Genomic DNA, 3,421 nt, shown 5'->3' with positions numbered 1-3,421 from the left:
TGCTGTACTGAGAGCTTATGTTAAGCCACAGGGATGTCAATTGTGGTTAGCCTGCTGGTGATATAAAAAACACATTAGCAGCAGGAGGTAGATGAACTGTAGTGGTAACGTACATTGTGTCGTATTCTAACACATTTAACTTTTGAATAGCTGCTGTGTGAAAAGGAGATTTTTGTCTTTGCGCTAGCTAATAGGTTTTGGTTGCTGCTGTGCAACATTTCAACTAGAATGGTGAGGATGGGGACTTAAGCTCATACCTTTCTCTGACGACTCATGCTATCATTGCGACTTACTCCATTGGTATACCAATGTTAGTTAAACCCCATTTTACGGTGTAATATATAAAAGCCCTGTATCACAAACTTCCATATTAACACCTCAGTGAGATAAACTGTTCATTGGAAAGGGGGATGTGACTGAAGTCTGGCAACCCTGCCTGGCCTTAGGGGATCACGTTGGAAAGAACCATCATTTTGCCTGGGGCAGCGTTCAAGGTGTCATATTTACCTAGCTGTTTGTTTGTCCTCGTTGTCGTTGATCCCCATCGAGTGGAATCGAGGGACCTTGTTGTGACTCTCGTTGGCGTGAGGGCGGCAGGCGGCAGGTGGCAGTAGATTGTGACTAGGACGACCACTGATGACTTTGGGTCGTAATTCTCCAGAACAGAGCAGGGGGGGAACATTGCTTCCGTGTCCTTGACGGGAGCTCATCTCTCCAGCCGGCGAGCCAGCCGGGCCGGGGGGCGGGCAGCCGTGGCTCTTTATGGCGGATCGAAGCCGCAGAAGTTTATGTGTGGTGGAGGCTGTCGCGCCTCTGATAAAGGAGGCAATACATAACGGGTGGAGTAATAGGACGGGACAAGCCAATCAATACCCAGAGAGGCCGTTTGACCTGCGCTGTAAAATGGCAGAACCTCACACTGCATCACAGAGACGTCCCTTCGCTCTCGGCCAATGGGGTGGGGGGGCTGAGGGGACGGATGGTCTGCACAAACGATGGCGGTCTGATCAAGTTGTTTGTTGCTTGTATTTCTGCTTCGCTTTGTGTGTGTGTGTGTGTGTGTGTGTGTGTGTGTGTGTGTGTGTGAACCCGACCCTGCTGTGTCTGGAGGCCAAGCTGGTATGAGGACACAGGTGCTCCACCTGCGACAAAAGGCCACTGAATAAACAACATCCTGTTTCCCAGCAGATAAAGGACATCTGCTTCGCCCAAACAGAATGTGGCTCCACACACGGCAAAGCACCAGTCTCCGCCTCCTTTTCAGGACGTCCTGTTGCTACAGTTACCTCACTTGCCCGTCTCTATTTTCCTCATCCTCTGTCAGCCTGTCTGTCTCTCTCTCTCTCCTCTGTTTATCTCTCTCTCCCTCTCTCTCTCTCTCTCTCTCTCTCTCTCTGTCTATCTCACACCTCACCTGATCCATTCTAGACGTGTGGGTCTGTGCACACGGACAGAACCCCACAGGCCAGAGATGCAGACAGATGCTGTCGTCTGTCCTGGGATGGCCTGTCTCAGCTGCTGTGGAGATTTCCCTTCTCTCTGACGGGATGACGGAGCCTCTAGGATTAGGCTGTTCCCCCCATGCAGGGGTGCAGTATGTGGGAGTGTGTTTGTGTTTATGTGTTTGTATGTGTGTGCGTGTGTTTGTGTGGTCACGTTTAACTATACTTGTGAGGACCAATGCAATGTCCCCATAAGACTCAAGATAAGAATAGTTAAACAAAAAATGGGACTTGTGCAGACTTTTAGAAGGGTCCTCAGGGGATTAGTGTTAATTTTAGGGTCAAAGGTTAGGGTTTAGGGCTTGTGTTACAATTGTAGTTAGGGGTAAAAGGTTGTGTTTAGGGTTAAGGTTTAGGGCTAGGGTTAAGTTTAGTAGCCTGGAAGCCAGACTTCCTTGCAAAAAAGAAAGTCCCTTTTGCGATACAGTCTGGACTTCTAACTGCCCAGAATGATTTCAATGGGCAGGAGTACTTGCCTTAATTTGCCAAAGCCAATTAGAAGAACAGCAAAAATGTCTTTCACTCCGAGAAACACTGCTAGTCCATACTCTTGTTCTTGTTTAATTGTTGTTATTGATTCTATCTGCAATAACTGCACTTATGGTTGTGTTTATTCTACTAACATTAACGTTACCGCTCATTGCTTAAGCAAACTGTTTTGCCAGCGCCCTGTATTTCATTGTCATGCATCAACTACGAACCAATCAGAAGCTGCCTCTCCACTGGGGGGCAGAACAAAAGCGAAAGCGCAGTCTCTGATTGTCACTTTTTTTTTTCTTAATTTCTGGAAATCGATGTGGATGAGGAGAAGTCCAGATTGATCAGAGCAGAATGTGAGCTCACATGATCAGGATGGCGGCGCAATATGTTTAGACAGTTCCCAAGAGGATAGAAAAATGTAATGCGTGTGTGTGTGTGTGTGTGTGTGAGAGAGAGAGAGAGATAGAGAGAGAGAGAGGTTGTTTGAGGATGCACACAGATAAATCAATTAGTTGGGTAGCTTTCTGATGTATCCTGCTGAGCTATGACCAGAGCGCCGTATCATGCTGTTACATCTACACGACTCATTTCCCAGTGGCTGATAGGGACATGCTGTAGCTGTAAACAGTGGGGCTGAGCATGGTGATTTTTTCTCCCGTCTGCCTCTGAGTTCTGCGTCCCCCCCCCCTTTCTAGAGGATAAAGTGTTCCAAACAGGGCGAGGCCACGATGCCAAAGGCCTTCGTTCAAAGGCCTCTCTGCACCAGAGCATTCAATTGATTTGACAAACAAAAGAGAGGCTCTGTAAATCCAGAACTGATGACTTGCAGGACACACACAATATGAGATTACCAGCGGCAGACCGTTGAATAAAATCCCCCAGCTTGGCAGAAATTATAATGAGATTCCCCATCTGATGGAGAGCACATTATTGTAGATATAAAGATAGCTTGCATGTGATACCCCTCGCCGTCATGTTGTGCGGGTTGCGCTCGGAGCGAAATGAGAAACGAAAAGCTAGAGGACAGTTTCTATTCCGTGCCGATGATGCGGAGGTAGGTGATGGTAGGGATCGGAGTGCGAGGGGGGGGGGGGGGGGGGTGGAGGTTGATTAGGAGGAAGGGCATGAGGGAGAGAGAGAGAGAGAGAGAGAGAGAAGGGTGGTGGGGGAGGGAGGGAGGGAGGGAGGGCTGGAGAAGCTCATTCATCAAGTCATTACGAGAGGTGGCTCCTGTGGTATTTCAGCCTGTCCATCAGGGGAGGAGGAGGACAGGCAGACAGTCCCAGAGGAGGGGACAGGAGCCTGGCCTCGCTCCCGCCATCTCTATCCACCTCTCTCTTTTTCACTCTCTCCTTTGATGAGCCGCCCTCCTGACTGCCTGCGCTCCCCCTCGACCCCCCCCCCCCACCATCTCTCTGTCTCTCACCTGCCCCCTCTAC

This window comes from Borostomias antarcticus (assembly GCF_949987555.1).
Source record: "Borostomias antarcticus genome assembly, chromosome: 4".
In the NCBI taxonomy this organism is placed as follows: Eukaryota; Metazoa; Chordata; class Actinopteri; order Stomiiformes; family Stomiidae; genus Borostomias; species Borostomias antarcticus.
This window is presented reverse-complemented; position numbering follows the sequence as displayed.